Below are 17,645 nucleotides of genomic sequence, written 5' to 3'. Positions count from 1 at the left end.
GTTCCTCCGCATATTGGTGTTCAAGAAAATGAAATTGTAGAAAAGGAAGCAAAACAAGCTGTTAAAAATAATGACATCAGTCTAAATGTATGTAAATGTCAAGGACACATATTTCTCAAAAGTTGTGTATATTTGTGTTTTTGTTATAAACTCAATTAATTTGGTATAATGTGTATGTTAACTTATATTATAAAATCATAATATGTAATATAATGCAAAGCAGAGAATGTGCACCCTTGTAATAGTTAGAAGTTATTTGTTTGTAAAGGAAAGAGTTGCTATTGGAGAATACAGATCACATGTTTTGAGTTATGTGAAGTGCGGGACCATTGCATTATGGGTGAAAACTGACATGGTGGCAGAGAGAAGCCAACGATAAAGAGCTAGAGAGAGAGTTCATTAATCTGCATGGTCTAAGAGGGCGCACACAGTAATTTACATTTAATTCTGTTACATTTTGTGTATAGCGTTGTATTATGTGACTTTACATGAATGATGTTGTGTGTAAAGACTGATGTTACTGGATTCATAGTTGTCACACATGTTCATATGCATTCAGCGCACATTTAAGTGAGAGACTGGAAAAGACACTGAGAAGTGCATATTTTAAATGTTACATGTTCTATTTCTTGTAGTTTTCACGATGTCTACAGCAAAGAGAGAGAAAGAGAGAAACAAATAAAGAGCCAATACATCAGTATGAAGCGTGGCTATCATTTTATTTAGACCAGTGCAGCTACAGTGAAAACGTAACGCCAGCAAAGCTGACAGCTTTAAGTGTGGAACGGTACCAGTTGGATTTCAGAGAGAGATCGTGGGATCTTCGCGTGCAGAACTGACGCCGGAAAGGCAAAGAGAGAGAGAGATCGCGGGAGCATCGCGCGAAGAGCGGACGTCAGATCGGCAGAGAGGGAGATCGCAGGAGCTTCGCGTGCAGAGGAGACGTCGAATCGGCAGAACGAGAGATCGCGGGAGTTTCGCGCGGTAAAGGACGTCAGATAAAGAGGAAGCACGATCACGTGAGCTGAGATTGCGTCAGAGAAGAGGCCTGCCTTTACTCAGCTGTTAAGCAGAGGAAGTAACGCGAACTAACCTTGAGAGGGCGACATTCGTCCAAGTAAACTGCAGCCTTCAAGTATCCTTTCAACAGGCTTTAGAGTATAGTGTTTATAACATTGAATAGATTTGACTGTGCTATCTTTACATTTCTATGAAGATTTGAAAAAAAAAAGAAAAGAAACACTTAACTGTTGTTTATGCTTTACTAGTGACATTTTTGTGAATGTTTACAAGGTTATTTTGGTTTGACAGTTAAGTAACACAGTTAAGTAAGCCAGTCAGTCCATGGAGAAAAATCACAATGTGGTGAATCAAGTGAGCAAATTGAAATAATTCAAGCAGAGTTAGATACGTTAAATGAACAATTAAAATCTCAAACAAATGACGCTGAAAGGGAAAGATTAGAGTCACTCATAGGTGATATTAATCATAAAATACAGTCACTTCAAACAGCAATAATAGAACCCACGGCTGCCATTCCAAGAAAAGATAAAACCAGGAAATCCTCACGTGAGAGAAAGTTAACCCCAAAAATGCTGGAGCTTAAGCAGCAGGAAACTTCTCAAAATGAGAGTAAATTTATCAAGTTGTATGAAAGCTGGAAAAACAAGTTAAAGCCACATGTACTAAACTTAAGGGTGAGTGCTCTGACCAAGACTTTAGTGACTTGATGGATAGTGTAGAAGGAATGGTAGCTCAAGTAAAAACTGTGTATGAGCTTATAAGATCTCAATCAGTTCCTTCTACTGGGGTTAGAAGAAAAATGGATTCCTGTATAGCAGTAACATCAGATACAATGGGGCTTATGAACGTGCGCATGAGTGAAGTGGGGCAAGAGGAATTTGATGATTGTGCAGAAAATGCGAGAATTCACATGGTGCTTGACAAAGAGTATGCTCAGTCAATATTTTCAAACACAAATTCGAAGTCTGTTTGTAGCCACCATTCAAGCCGCTCATCAACTCAACAAAGCATCACTGCAAAAAGAGCAGAGTGTGCCGCTCAGTTAGCTGCAAAGCAAGCAGAGATGAAGATGGAGGAGGCTATTGCTACTCAAAGGCTAGAACTTAAAAGACTGGAGAATGAGAGAGATCTTTAAATTATAGCTGCAAAGCTTAAGGTATATTCTGAAGCTGACTCAGGTGAGTCCTGTAGTGAAAGTAGAGCAGCAAGCATTGAGGTAGCCAATTGTCCTCCAGCATCTTCTAAGAAAATTAAAGAAGAACAAGCATGCAAAACAGATAACAAGAAACAGACAAGCCATACAAGTGCTGAAGCAGCAGTTGTACAAGCCTTGCATAACACAATGGTTCTCAGCAGACTTCCTTCACCTGAGCCCTCAGTTTTCTCAGGGGATCCACTTAAGTTCTTAGAGTGGAGAACAAGTTTCAAGGCACTAATTGAACAGCGACGTACAAATTCAGCAGATAAATTGTTCTACCTTCAGAAATATGTCAGTGGTGAAGCACAATCTGTATTGGAAGGAAGTTTCTATAGAAAGGACAATGAAGCCTTTGATCAAGCATGGGAAGCACTGAATTCGCGATATGGCCATCCATTTGTGATTCAGTATGCGTTTAGAGAAAAACTGAATAACTGGCCCAAGATTGGTTCAAGAGAGTCTGTTAAATTGAGACAATTCAGTGATTTTCTGACAGCATGCAGCAATGCTATGCCACACATAAAAGGATTACAGGTGTTGAACGACTGTAAAGAAAATCGAAAAATGCTACAAAAACTCCCTGATTGACTGACATCTCGTTGGAATCGTCATGTGACAATGCAGCTGAGACAATTAGAGGAATATGCCACTTTCAAGGAGTTTGCTGAGTTCATGGCACAGGAAGCAGAAATAGCATGCAACCCTGTAACATCCTTTCACGCACTGAAGCTCTCTGAAGAAAAACCATCTAGAGAAGTCATGCGCTCAAAGGCTAATGCATTCATAACTAATGTAAAAGCATCAGATAAGTCAAGAATTTTGTCAAAATCATACAGTGTTGGAGTATGCAACTCAGTCGATGCAAATTGATCCAATAAAGTCATCACTGCGCCTTTATGTTCAAACTCAGTCACTTGCAGGTTTTGTGGAGAAAGTCACTCCATCCACAAATGCCAAACGTTCACCAGTAAGTCTGTGGAGGACAAGAGAAAGTTCATATTAGACAATAACCTATGCTTTGGATGTCTTAGGAGAGGACACAATTCAAAGGATTGCAGAAACAAAACTACTTGTAGTATATGCAAGAAACATCATCCAACACCACTTCACGAAGACCGCCCTTTTTCAGCAGTAACAGTTTCACACACTATGCAAGCAGATCGAAACACATCTTCCCTTTCCTGTTGCATAGACAGTGGTGATGGTGGGAGTACATCAATGATAGTGCCTGTATGGATTTCTTCAACTTCCACTCCTGATAGAGAGACCTTAGTTTACGCTCTTTTAGATATGCAGAGCAGCAACACCTTTGTGGATCAAGAGTTATGCGAGAGGATGGGGGCAATTTCAGAGCCAGTAAAGTTAAAGCTTACCACAATGATGGGAAAAGATTCCATTGTTCAAAGTGAAAGAGTTTGTGGGTTTAGAGTTAGGGGGTTTACCTCCCATGGCCTAATCAGTTTGCCACCTGCCTGTACCAGAGACTTCATTCCACTTGAACTTTCTCATATTCCTACTCCTGAAACCGCAAGAAGATGGAGTCATTTGAATAAAATTGCTCAGGAAATTCCAACGCTGCTAAACTGTAAGGTCGGACTCTTGATAGGTTATGATTGCTCAAGAGCTTTGGCACCACGCCAAGTCATCACAGGAGGTGATGAAGAACTGTTTGCCATTCGGACCGACTTGGGTTGGAGCATAGTTGGCAGTTTACAGCTGATTGCAAAGTCTACTGAAGTTACAGGCCTGTGCCATCGTGTTGCTGTTAAGGAACTCCCAATACTGACACCTACATCAGTCATCAGAGCCCTTGAATCAGACTTTAGAGATACAAGTCCAGGGGAAAAGAGCATATCACAAGATGATATACAGTTCACGCAACTTTTAAATGAGAAGATTAATCAGAACTCAGAGGGACACCTTGAAATGCCTCTCCCCTTTAAGACACGCCCACAGTTACCTGAAAATAAGCAGCTGGCATTGTTGCGACTGAAGCGTCTAATAGGAAGATTCGAAAAAGACGCCAAGTTCAAGAATGGTTATGTTAAATTCATGGAAGGTGTCATCAAGGATGGTGATGGAGAAAGAGCTGATCACCAACCCAAGAAAGGAAATGTCTGGTATATTCCTCACCAGGGGGTATATCGCCCAAGAAAACCACAGAAGATCAGATTTGTGTTTGACTGCTCCGCCAAATATGGTGGCACCGCATTGAATGATTACTTGCTAACAGGACCAGATCTGACTAATGGGTTAACAGGAGTACTCTGCAGGTTCCGCAAGTATCCGATCACAATTATCTGTGATGTGGAAAGGATGTTTCATAGGTTCCATGTAAGCCAGGAGGACAGAGATTACTTACGATTCCTGTGGTGGGAAAATGGCGATACAAGATCAGAGCCAAAAGAGTATCGCATGAAAGTCCACCTTTTCGGAGCAGCATCCTCTCCTGGCTGCGCAAATTATGGAATGAAGTATCTTGCATGGAAAAGTGAAAGAGAGTATCCTGCAGCAGCCAGTTTCATCAAAAGTAATTTCTACGTTGATGATGGGCTCATTAGTGTAGAAAATGTTGACACAGCTATAAAACTGGTCGAAGAAGTCCGAAATGTGTGTGCAAAGGGAAAATTGCGTCTACACAAGTTCATTTCGAACAATCAAAAGGTAATGGAGTCTATCCCTATCAGTGAACAAGCCAGTGGAGCTCAGGAAGTGGAGCTTGGTTCGAATGAACTTCCAGATCAGACTGTGTTAGGAGTAAAGTGGTGTAGTTAATGACACATTCTCATTTAAAGTAGCCCTGAATGAGAAACCAGCAACAAGGCGAGGAATCCTCTCAACCATCGCATCAGTGTTTGATCCGTTAAGCTTTCTGGCTCTTTTCCTTCTATTAGGAAAAAAAGTAATGCAGGAAATGTGCCAAAAAGGCATTGAATGGGATGACCCAGTCCTCAAAGAGTTAATGCCGCAATGGAGTAGCTGGCTAAATGAATTGAACAACCTGCACAATCTCCAGTTTGCAAGATGTTTTGCTCCTGAACATCTGGGAACAGTTCAGAGGATCGAACTCCATCACTTTTCAGATGCGAGTAGCCATGGCTATGGTCAGTGCTCATATATCCGGATGCTGAGTGAAGATAAAGTGCACTGTTCCTTTGTCATTGGCAAAGCAAGGGTCGCACCCACCAAAATCGTGACTATACCTAGGCTTGAGTTAACAGCTGCAGTGATCTCTTCAGCAGTCAGTAGCATGTTGAAGGAGTAGCTGGAGCTCAAAATTGACAAAGTTTATTTTTTACCGATTCAAAAGTAGTCTTAGGCTACATTATCAATGAAGCCCGTAGATTTCATGTTTTCGTAGCAAATCGAGTCCAAAGAATTAGAGAGATGACTAACCCTGCGCAGTGGCACTAGATAAACACCGAACAAAATCCTGCAGATCACGCGTCCAGGGGCCTCAAAGTGTCAGAGCTGATCACTTCAAATTGGCTCAAGGGACCTGCATTTTTCTGGGAAAGAGAAATTGTCACCACAAACACAACTCCCGAGCTTCTGGTTGGTGATCCCGAAATCAGGACAACACAAGTGCTACAAACAGATGTAGCAAATGAAGATGATCGCTTTCTGGAGAGGTTTAGTCGATTTTCGAAATGGCACACTGCAATGAAAGTTGTTGCTCGTATCAAGCAACTAGCTAGAGACAGGACAGCTAAACCCATAGATGTTGAAGACATGAGGAATGCAAGCATCATGCTCATAAAATTGGCTCAAAGAGATGCCTTCAAAGATGAAATGCAAATACTGAGGCATAATAAGTTGCCACATAGTCATCCGTTGTTCCAACTTGACCCAGTGCTGCAAGATGGTGTTATTAGGCTGGGAGGGCGATTGAAGAAAGCTTCCTTACCTTTTGATTCAAAACACCCAGCAGTCCTTCCAAGAGATAGTGTGGTCACCCGTCTCATCGTCAATTACTGTCATGAAAAAACTTAGCACCAAGGCAGAGGACAGACCCTTAATGAAATGAGAGCTAATGGTTACTGGGTTGTCGGTGGCAGCAAAGTTGTGGCGAACCACATTAAACAGTGTGCCATATGCAGAAGAGCACGCAGGCCAACAGAGACACAGATGTTGGCAGATCTTCCTGCTAACCATGTGGAACCATCTCCACCATTCTCATACAGTGGGATGGATTGCTTTGGCCCGTTTCTCTGTAAGCAAGGACGGAAAGAGCTTAAGAGATACGGTCTCATATTCACCTGTTTCTCTTCAAGAGCAATCCACATCTTCCACATGCTGGAAGATCTCACCACAGATGCCTTTATAAATGCCTTGCGATGCTTCATAGCAATCCGTGGAGCTGTAAGAGAAATCAGATCGGATCAAGGGACAAACTTTGTTGGGGCGAAAAATTAGCTGACAAAGGCTTTGAAAGATTTGGACAAAGAGAGATTGACTGCTTACCTATCCCAAAAGCAATGTGACTTCATTTTGAACGTACCTGATGCCAGTCACATGGGAGGAGTTTGGGAAAGGCAGATCAGGACGATTAGAAGTGTTCTAAACTCTGTTCTTCTCCAGAGTGCAGGAAGACTGGATGATGCTTCATTGAGAACTTTCTTTTATGAAGCCATGTCAATCGTAAATAGCCGCCCACTCACCACAAATACCTTAAGTGATCCCAAGGGGCTAGAGCCGCTTACCCCAAACCATTTACTCACCATGAAATCCTCAGTCCCTTTGCCTCCACCTGGGAAATTTGCACCAGAAGACCTGTATGCGAGGAAAAGGTGGCGAAGAGTACAATATCTGACGCAGCAATTTTGGAGTAGATGGAGGACTGAATACCTGGCAAACATCACCCTTAGACAACGGTGGCACTCTCCAAGATGAAACCTAATGATTGGAGATGTTGTCATTGTCAAAGAGGAAGAGCTTCCTCGAAATTAATGGAGACTCGGAAGAGTCATTGATGTTTGTGCAGATGAAGACGGACTGGTGCGAAAAGCCAAAATTCAAATAGGAAATAGAAAGTTAGGGGAAAAGGATCAACGAATGACAAATCCATCAATTCTTGAACGTCCCATTCATAAACTAGTGGTACTTGTAAAGAAAAAGTAAATCTGAATTGACGTCTAATCTAGATTTTCTAGATCACAAGTTTAACTAGTAGTCTTAAACCAAAAGTCAGAGAGATATGGTTCTTATCTTTAGTTTGTGAAATTCCGCAATTTATTCAAACATTTATGTAAAGTTCATCATAAGTTACAGTAATTTGGTGGGAGTGTAAATGTCAAGGACACATATTTCTCAGAAGTTGTTTATATCTGTGTTTTTGTTATATACTCAATTAATTTGGTATAATGTGTATGTTAATTTATATTATAAAATCATAATATGTAATATAATGCAAAGCAGAGAATGTGCACCCTTGTAATAGTTAGAAGTTATTTGTTTGTAAAGGAAAGAGTTGCTATTGGAGAATACAGATCACATGTTTTGAGTTACGTGAAGTGCGAGACCATTGCATTATGGGTGAAAACTGACATGGTGGCAGAGAGAGAGTTCATTAATCTGCATGGTTTAAGAGGGCGCACACAGTAATTTATATTTAATTCTGTTACATTTTGTGTATAGCGTTGTTGTACAAAGTACTCAGAGTTACACAACTGCACCAACAGATGGCAGTATAGGACTGGAAATAACTCACGGTGTGTGGTCTATAACCACTTCATCTAGTTAGCGTTCAGTTAGTCACACTGTTGTAAATCACGCGTGTTCGAGACGGAGTGAAGATTGTTCTTGGTGTTTGCTATAATTTGTGCTTATTGTGTGCGTTATTGACAAGTAAGTAATCTTTAAAGCTTAATGTTAGACTTATTATCAATATTTAGCTTGGAAAGACTCTCCTTACATCATATTACTATGAGGATGACTAAGCAGTTTTCTGCCTCAAAGGCATTCATTGTGAGCCCACTTAAGCTTACCAATACAAATGTTCAAGTTAACTCCAATATGTTGTTTGAATGCACTTTTCAAATGCAACGAACAGTACTTGATTTGTGAGTTAATTGGTGATTATTGTGACTATAAAACACATTAATGATTCCATTATAAGCAATGTATGCTTATTATAACAGCGTCATCATGTTGATTTCTGTTGTGTTACACAATTTATATCATTTAAATGTCACATATATGTTTGAAATGTACATGATTAGTTTCAGTAATTATCAATGTGTATTAATTTGTATTTTCTTCATTTATAGGAAACCACACATACACACAAACCCACCTATCAGCACACCAATTATAAATGCTTGGAAGTTCTACATCCATCAACCAGATTAAAGTTTGTTTTTTAAAAACTGGACTGTTGCACCTCTTTTTAATGGAAGAGCATGGCTGGAAAGCAGGAGCAAGGGTAACGCACACAGTAATAATCGCAAATATGGTCCTTCGAGCCGGAGCTTGCTGACTGTGCCATGGCAACATCTAAAGACTATTGTGATGAACAACCACTACCAGGTCCTCGGCCTGCCCGTATCAGAAGGGCACCGGCCTATCTGGAGGATTTGGTGTATAGTTATCCACAATTTCAGAACATCCCCCCAGTATTGATGGAATCTAACCAAAGCAGAACGGACATCTTTCACAACCATCAAGTGATGCGTACAACCTCGACACCCGCTATCAGTGTAAGCAGGGATAATGAGTCAGGATGGCAGCAGCTAGAGACACGATTTAAGAGACTGGCTGGTGAAATGAGAGACATCCAGGTACAAATGGACAGTGCGAGACGTGGTTCATGTCAGAGGAGTTCTTCTTTACCTCATGAAAATCCCTCTCCCTTGCATTTCAGTCCTGATTGTTACTCAGAAGGTGCATTAACTTCTTCCCAAATGTCAGTCCTACATCGCCCTAACCCTGATAAGCCACCTGAATTGAGCCAGACCGCTTCACAGTTAGCTCAAAGGGTAGACAATCAGACAAATCCAGGGGTTTTTCCTGTATTACCATCAATGGAGCTCTCTCGCCCAGCATCTGTGCCAATGTTTGTGCCAGGGCAACCCACAGCTGTACCACTAAGACAGATTTCCAAGTCATGCTCAATGCCACAGATGCCTTCTCAGGCTGCGCTTCAACCACAATCCCAGTTTCATGCAGCACAGTCATTATTGGGGCCACAGAGCAACCCATATGGACTACGCACTCCCTTGCAGCAAGTACATCAACCTGCAGTCATGCAATTCAGTCAACCGGATGTGCAAATTCCATACTATTCACCACCACCTCAGAGATCATTCATCCAAGCTCCACCACCACAACCATCTTACTTCATACCCCAGTATGTTCCACCCCAAGCTCATGGCTATCAAGCTTCAATGCAAACATCAGCTCTGAGTACCTATCATAATCAGCCCACTACGCCAGGTTTGATGGAAATGGCTATCACTGCATCTTATGGCATACCGAAACCTAAGCTATTACCCTTCTCTTCTGGAAAGGACAGTGACTTTATCATACTCAAAAAGGGACTTGACAGCATACTTGGCCCTCACTCTCATTTGACAGAAGATTATAAGTATCAAGTTTTTCTTGACCTTCTGAAACTACCTACTGCCTATCAAGTAGCAAAGCGCTTTGTGAACAGCTCAATGCCCTATACTCATTCCATGCAAGCCCTACAACAACGCTATGGACAACCCAGACAGCTGGTCCAAGGTGAGCTTAAGGAAATCCTTAATGCACCAACAGTAAAATTAGGCGATGCTCAAGCATTTGAAGACTTTGCTGCTTCAGTGAACACACTGGTGGGTATGCTGAGCACACTAGATGGTTATGCCAGTGCTGAACTACAATGTGGTTCTCATGTAGACACATTACTTACTAAGTTATCAGTCAGTTACCGAGATTCCTTCATTGAACATTGTCTTAACAAAGGAATTCTCATGAGTGGCACTACACGCACATATACTCTACCTGACTTGGCTCAGTGGCTCGAGAAAAAGTCTCAAGCTATACAAATCTCCCGCCGGGTTTCAGAGCCATTACACATTGAGCCCTCACGGAGGGAACCAAGACAACCTAGACCTCAAAGGTCTAAAACTACTACCATTCTCATCGGTAATAAGGAGCAATTTAAATCTGCTCCACAAACCAAGAGTATTCCTTTTTGTGCTTCAGCCCCAGTCATCACAAAAAGAAGAGAAAGGTTTAAGCCATTCTGCCCATATTGTAGTAATCAGGACCATTACCTCAGTGGTTGTACTGAATTTGCCAAACTGACTCAGTTTGAAAGAGCTAACTGGATAAATGAAAAAGAGAGATGTTGGAGGTGTGGTCGTGGACATAAACCTGACAAGTGCACCCTGAAGAAACCTTGTTCTAGCTGTGGTGGACAACATCTGGATATTTTACACGACATTGCCGTTACCAAACCATCCAGTGTTCTCACACTCAATACATCACCCCGCACCATCTACATGGATAATGCAAGCCATTCAGGAAGAGTCATGTTAAAGGTGGTCCCCATTCAACTTCATAATGGAAAATTGACACTGAATACATTTGCTGTATTAGATGACGGCTCAGAAAAGACAGTGATACTGGAAGCTGCAGTGAAGCACCTTGGTCTGAAAGGGACAGAGGAAGTCTTAACACTGAGAACAATAAGACAGGATGTGGTCCAGATTCAGAGCACTGCTGTATCCTTTAAAGTGTCAGCTCTTTCGAATCCCAAAGTTAAGTTCCAAATTGTACAGGCCTTCTCAGCAAGTGAATTAAACCTGGCTCCACAGTCATGCCCAGCAGACACCTTGAAAAGGAAGTATGGACATCTAAAACGGCTCCCGTTGAAGGCATTCCGGGATGTCCTGCCTATGATTCTCATTGGATCGGATCATCCACATTTGATAACGCCTGTTAGTCCTGTTCATTTAGGCCCCTCAGGTACTCCTATTGCAATACAGACACTCCTAGGATGGACAGTTCAAGGTCCTACAACCTTCCTGCAGCACCCAAACCAGGAGAGCTCCTGCTTGCACACAACGTTTCTTTCCCCTGCACAAGCTTTACATCAGCATGTTGAAAAACTGTGGCAGCTAGATACATTGCCATTTCAGAGTGCCAGGGATGTGACCCGTTCCAAACAAGATCAGAGAGCCATGGAAACACTGGAAAAAAAATCAGTGCGTGTCTTAGTAGATGGCATAAACCGTTATGCAACGCCTCTGCTCCGTAGAAAAGATACTGTACAACTGCAGGCCTCCGCAACCGCTGTAATGGCTCTCCTTAGATCTACAGAGCGCAGATTGAGCCAGAAACCTGACCAAGCGACAGCATATAATGCGGAAATAAACAGGTTAGAGAATGCTGGATATGCAGTGAAAATTACAGCTGATGATGCCAACAAAACCCCAGAGTCTTGGTATATACCACACCATATGGTATATCATAACAGAAAGGCCAGAGTAGTTTTTAACTGTTCATACCGCTATCAGCAAGCCTGTCTGAATGACAATCTGTTGCCTGGACCTACACTGGGTCCATCTTTACTGGGTGTACTTCTACGGTTCAGAGAGCATGCAGTGGCAATTAGCGGAGACATCAAAGCCATGTTTCATCAGGTGAGGCTTCTCCCTGAAGATCAGCCCCTACTTCGCTTTCTGTGGAGGAATATGGAAAGAGAGCGTAGTCCAGACATATATGAGTGGCGAGTCTTACCGTTTGGAACGACATGCAGTCCATGCTGTGCAATCTATGCTCTCCAACGGTATGTCAGAGACCATAAAGTTGGTAATGAAGATGTGATGGAGTCTGTACTGCATTCTTTCTATGTGGACAATTGCCTCCAATCCTTTCATACTACAAATCAAGCCAAGGAATTCCCTAATAAGCTTTGAGCCTTTCTTGCGGCAGGAGGTTTTGAAATACGACAATGGGCAAGCAATGTCCCAGATGTTATAACTCACCTTCCAACTGAAGCAAGATCTCAGGATTGTGAACTTTGGCTGACAGAGGACAAAGGTGATCCTCAAGAATCAACTCTTGGGTTAAAATGGCACTGTGACTCTGATACCATCGGGTATAAGCAGCGAGACATATCTGAGAAAGCACCCACTATGAGAAATGTATATAGGGTACTTGCTAGCCAATATGACCCTATTGGATTTATAATCCCATACACCACCCGGGCCAAAGTTCTTATTCAGGCTCTCTGGAAGAAGGATAGAGGATGGGATACTCCTATTGAAGGCAATCTTCTTTCTCTGTGGCAAAACTGGGAAGATGAATTAATCTATCTACAAGAAGTAACTCTTCCCAGATGCTACTTCCCTAGAAATGTCAGCTCTCTCTCTGCAGCTGTTGATCTTCACATTTTTTGTGATGCATCAGAGGAAGCCTATGGGTCAGTGGCCTACCTCAGAGTGGAAGATGAACAAGGGCACATCCACGTGTCATTTGTCATGGCTAGGTCTAGAGTTGCACCAAAGAAGCAGCTTTCAATGCCTAGGTTAGAACTTTGTGCAGCACTGACAGGAGCCCAACTAGCTCGAGTGCTACAGACAGAACTTAGTCTCAGTGTCAGACAAACAATACTGTGGTCAGACCTGCCAGAGTCCTGAGTCCAGAGTCAGAGTCCTGCCAGTATAAAGTGTTTGTGGGGACCCGAATCTCTGAAATTCAAGATCTTGTAGAAACAGACAACTGGAGATATGTTGATTCTCACAACAATCCTGCTGATGATATAACTAGAGGAAGGAAGCTGTTAGAATTGTGTGTCCCATGCAGATGGAGAGATGGGCCTTCCTTCTTGCTTCGGTCTCCAGATCAATGGCCAGTACGTCCATCCCTGAATCTTATAGAACAGGATGAATTGCGAAATACCAAGATCTGTGGTACACTCTCAGTTGTTGATAATGCAATGCTCAATCTATCTGAACATACGTCATGGGAAGACTTAGTAGAGGCTGAATATAAAGGAATTAATGGTGCCGCTGCACCATCTATGTCTGCCGATGCACGTCGTCAAACTGAAATTGCACTCCTTCGTCGGGCACAAACCGACAGCTTCCCTGAAGAACTCAAAGTCTTACAACAGCAGAAACCAGTTCTAACCAGTAGTCGATTAAGAACTCTCTCTCCAGTATATGACCATTCTCTGGGAGTGATACGTGTTAGGGGTCAACTTCGCAAGGCAGAAACACTAGGGTTGGATGAAATCCACCCAATAGTGCTTGATCCTAGTCATCCAGTGACACAGTTACTAATTAAAGACTTTGATCACCGACTTCTACATGCTGGACCTGACAGAGTTTTCTCTGAATTGAGGAGAACTTACTGGGTTCTAAGGGGTAGACAAGCTGTCAAAAAGCATCAACGGAACTGTAGGGAATGTGTCAAATGGCGTCAGATGCCCACTGTGCCAAAAATGGCGGATTTGCCCTCTGCAAGTTTGCGTTTGTTTAAACCCCCCTTCTGGTCCACAGGAGTTGACTGTTTCGGTCCTTACCATGTAAAAATTGGAAGACGGCATGAGAAACGTTGGGGCATAGTGTTTAAATGCCTAACGACAAGGTGTGTACACTTAGATCTCCTCTGTAATATGGACACTGATTCCTTTTTGCTAGCGCTTAGAAGATTCGTAGCAAGACGAGGCAAGCCTTATGAACTCCTCAGTGATCAAGGCACCAACTTCCGTGGGGGAGAGAGAGAGTTACAAGAAGCCTTTGCTTCTCTTACGCCTGAGTTACAAGAACAGCTTGCTAAGCAGAAGATAGACTTCAAATTTAACCCACCACATGCCCCCCACTTTGGGGGAGCATGGGAGAGAGAGATCAAATCTATCAAGGCTTCCTTGCAAGTAGTCCTAAAGGACACCATCCTTCCGGAAGAAGTACTGAGGACTGTACTGATTGAAGTTGAGGGTATTATGAACTCGAAACCATTAGGATATGTGTCATCAGATGTCTCAGACCCTGATCCAGTTACACCTAACTTGTTGCTCATGGGGCGGCGGGATGCCTCCCTTCCACAAGCTGTATATGGACCAAGTGATCTATTGTGACAGAGGCGATATCGACACAGCCAGGTGATAGCAGATCACTTTTGGAGTCAGTTCATAAGAAAGTACCTGCCCAGTATGCAACTTCGTAACAAATGGCAAAGCTCTCCTCCAAATCTCACAACAGGACAAGTGGTTATGGTGGTTGACCCTCAACTACCCAGAGCCTTATGGCCAGTGGGTCGCGTTACGAGAATCATGAAAAGTGATGATGATAATGTACGCACAGCAGAGGTAACCATCAACGACCATACCTATACACGCCCTGTTGCCAAATTGGTTGTGCTGCCTGAACTGACAGATAATGACGACAGTTCCTAAAGACAAAGAAGAGTACTTTGCTTATTTACAAATATAACAAACATATTTGTGGGGCGGCTGTACAAAGTACTCAGAGTTACACAACTGCACCAACAGATGGCAGTATAGGACTGGAAATAACTCACGGGGTGTGGTCTATAACCACTTCATCTAGTTAGCGTTCAGTTAGTCACACTGTTGTAAATCACGCGTGTTCGAGACGGAGTGAAGATTGTTCTTGGTGTTTGCTATAATTTGTGCTTATTGTGTGCGTTATTGACAAGTAAGTAATCTTTAAAGCTTAATGTTAGACTTATTATCAATATTTAGCTTGGAAAGACTCTCCTTACATCATATTACTATGAGGATGACTAAGCAGTTTTCTGCCTCAAAGGCATTCATTGTGAGCTCACTTAAGCTTACCAATACAAATGTTCAAGTTAACTCCAATATGTTGTTTGAATGCACTTTTCAACTGCAACGAACAGTCCTTGATTTGTGAGTTAATTGGTGATTATTGTGACTATAAAACACATTAATGATGCCATTATAAGCAATGTATGCTTATTATAACAGCGTCATGTTGATTTCTGTTGTGTTACACAATTTATATCATTTAAATGTCACATATATGTTTGAAATGTACATGATTAGTTTCAGTAATTATCAATGTGTGGTAATTTGTATTTTCTTCATTTATAGGAAACCACACATACACACAAACCCACATATCAGCACACCAATTATAAATGCTTGGAAGTTCTACATCCATCAACCAAATTAAAGTTTGTTTTTTGAGAACTGGACTGTTGCACCTCTTTTTATTGGAAGAGCATGGCTGGAAAGCAGGAGCTAGGGTAACGCACACAGTAATAATCGCAAATAGTTGTATTATGTGACTTTACATGAATGATGTTGTGTGTAAAGACTGATGTTACTGGATTCATAGTTGTCGCACATGTTCATATGCATTCAGCGCACATTTAAGTGAGAGACTGTGGAAAAGACACTGAGAAGTGCATATTTTAAATGTTATATGTTCTATTTCTTGTAGTTTTCACGGTGTCTACTGCAAAGAGAGAGAAACAAATAAAGAGCAAAGACATCAGTATGAAGCGTGGCTATCATTTTATTTAGACCAGTGCAGCTACAATGTAAGTATAAGTAAAATGAAGTCAAGAGTATTATTGAGAAAAGAATGAAAGAAAGGTGGCAAAGACAATGGGACAATGAAAAAAAGGGCCGAAGGTTTTACAAAATTCATAAGAAAGTAGGAGAAATGAGAAGTGTAGGAAAAAACAGGAGAGAGGAGATAATAATATCAAGGATGAGATTTGGGCACACAAAATTAAATAGTACACTTTTTAAAATGGGTAAACATGGTACAGGACAATGTGAGTTTTGTGGACTAGAGGAGACAGTTAAACATGTTTTATTACACTGCATGGAATATGAAGATGAAAGGAGAGAACTTAGTAAGAATTTAGGAGAAATAAAAGTTCAATTCAAATTAGATGACATCCTTCAAAATAACTCAGGAAATAAATGTTTTACCTTTTTATTGAAATGTCTTAAAAATTCTCATATATGGGGGAGGATTTAATGAAAGAAAGCGGTAGGTGGGGGTTAAATCATAATGATCCACATTCCATACCAGTTGGTGGCGGAAATACACCATTTTGTTGTTTGTCAACCACCATTAAATTGAAAAAGAAGAAGAAGAAGTAACAGTCAGAGTTCGGAGTGCAAAGGTCGGCGGCCATTTTGTAGATCAGATCACTACGGTGTTTATGCCTGAAAGAATGGCTCCACTCTCTCCAGCAGCTAGTTTGCATATCAGTGTACCTTTCCATGGATGTATATCAATGTATGAAAGTGTTGTGGACTAATGTTTATGGATTAGATTGCCTGGTCATTTTGATTCAAACTACTTCAGCTGTCAGAATGTTATGGATCTGCTGACCAGCGGGAGGCTGAGAGGTGAGTTCTTCGTTTAAAGCAGTCTATTCATGCTGTTATTCACGATTATTACTGATTATGGATGAGTGGCCAGCAGTGCACAATCATATCACGTGCTCCTCTCGAAATTAGTTTGAGAAACTTCACTTAGGCTGTTTCTCAATATGCATTCTTCAGCGGTCTTGCGTCCTCGTGTTCTCGTGAAACGTCATCATCAGCTGCCTAAGTTCAGTTCCAATACTCAAGACCGCAAGTACGGAGGACGCGTGAAACTTCCCGGATATGTTCTTGATATCGAGGACGCACCGATGCAGACTCGAGCACCGAACTTGCTCTGGAAGTCCCAGAAGTCATTGCGACTGAAGGTGGGAAGCGTTGCATTTATTTAGATTTATTATTAAAGTTCATAGATATGACTTATTTACCTCAGAAGTTTCCCTAAATGAAACGGTGACAGTAAACATTACCATGGACATCTTAAGGAATAAACACATTAAGGGTGTTTGTTTGCTGAAATTCGTATTAAAATCTGTTTTATTTATGTTGTGCAACATATATTTATAATGTTTTTATGCAAAGTATATATTTTGAAAGGGGGAAAAACAATAAATTGTTGTATGAATGCTGTAATGTTTAAATAATTTACCATTTAAAACACGTGAAGGTCATGGGACCATCAGGAAGAACGCAGCATCTCAATTCTCAAAGGACGCGTTCTCTGCCCTCGCGGTCTCCTGAGTCTGTTCTTCCGAGGACACCTGGCAAGACCGGTCTCCACAAGAACACAAGTCCGTTCTCTGCGTTCTTGGAATTGAGAAACAGCCTTAGTGTGAGCTGAAGGCAATGGCCCTGTGTGCACACAATGTAAAAATGCTAAAGTTTTAATGGACTGAAAAAACTTGAAAGGACACATATTTACTACATGAAATGAATATGATGTTACAATAAATGTTATCTTACCTTTCCAAAAGTTGAAAATGAGTAAGTACTGGGGAGTAATATAAACGAAATAAAAAAATTATAAGCAAGGTAATATTACAACGACACAGTTTGATTTTAACAAACATCAATAAAGGCTGTACTAAAATATCAGTAACA

General features: G+C 41.5%; 2 long non-coding RNA genes across 2 annotated transcripts in view; both read left to right on the top strand.

The window, feature by feature from the left end:
- Nucleotides 1–17,645, top strand: part of LOC147837838 (uncharacterized) — a 220,598-nt gene that overhangs the window by 93,053 nt on the left and 109,900 nt on the right. The window lies entirely within an intron of this gene.
- On the top strand, nt 7,963–8,592 carry LOC148679486 (uncharacterized). The gene is made up of 2 exons (XR_015945722.1): nt 7,963–8,068; nt 8,491–8,592. It is a non-coding gene; the product is annotated as an uncharacterized LOC148679486 (long non-coding RNA).

Source organism: Danio rerio, chromosome 25, assembly GCF_052040795.2.
Source record: "Danio rerio strain M-AB ecotype USA chromosome 25, GRCz13ab, whole genome shotgun sequence".
Taxonomy (NCBI): Eukaryota; Metazoa; Chordata; class Actinopteri; order Cypriniformes; family Danionidae; genus Danio; species Danio rerio.
Note: the sequence above shows the minus strand (reverse complement) of the source record. Positions and strands in the feature narration are given on the sequence as shown.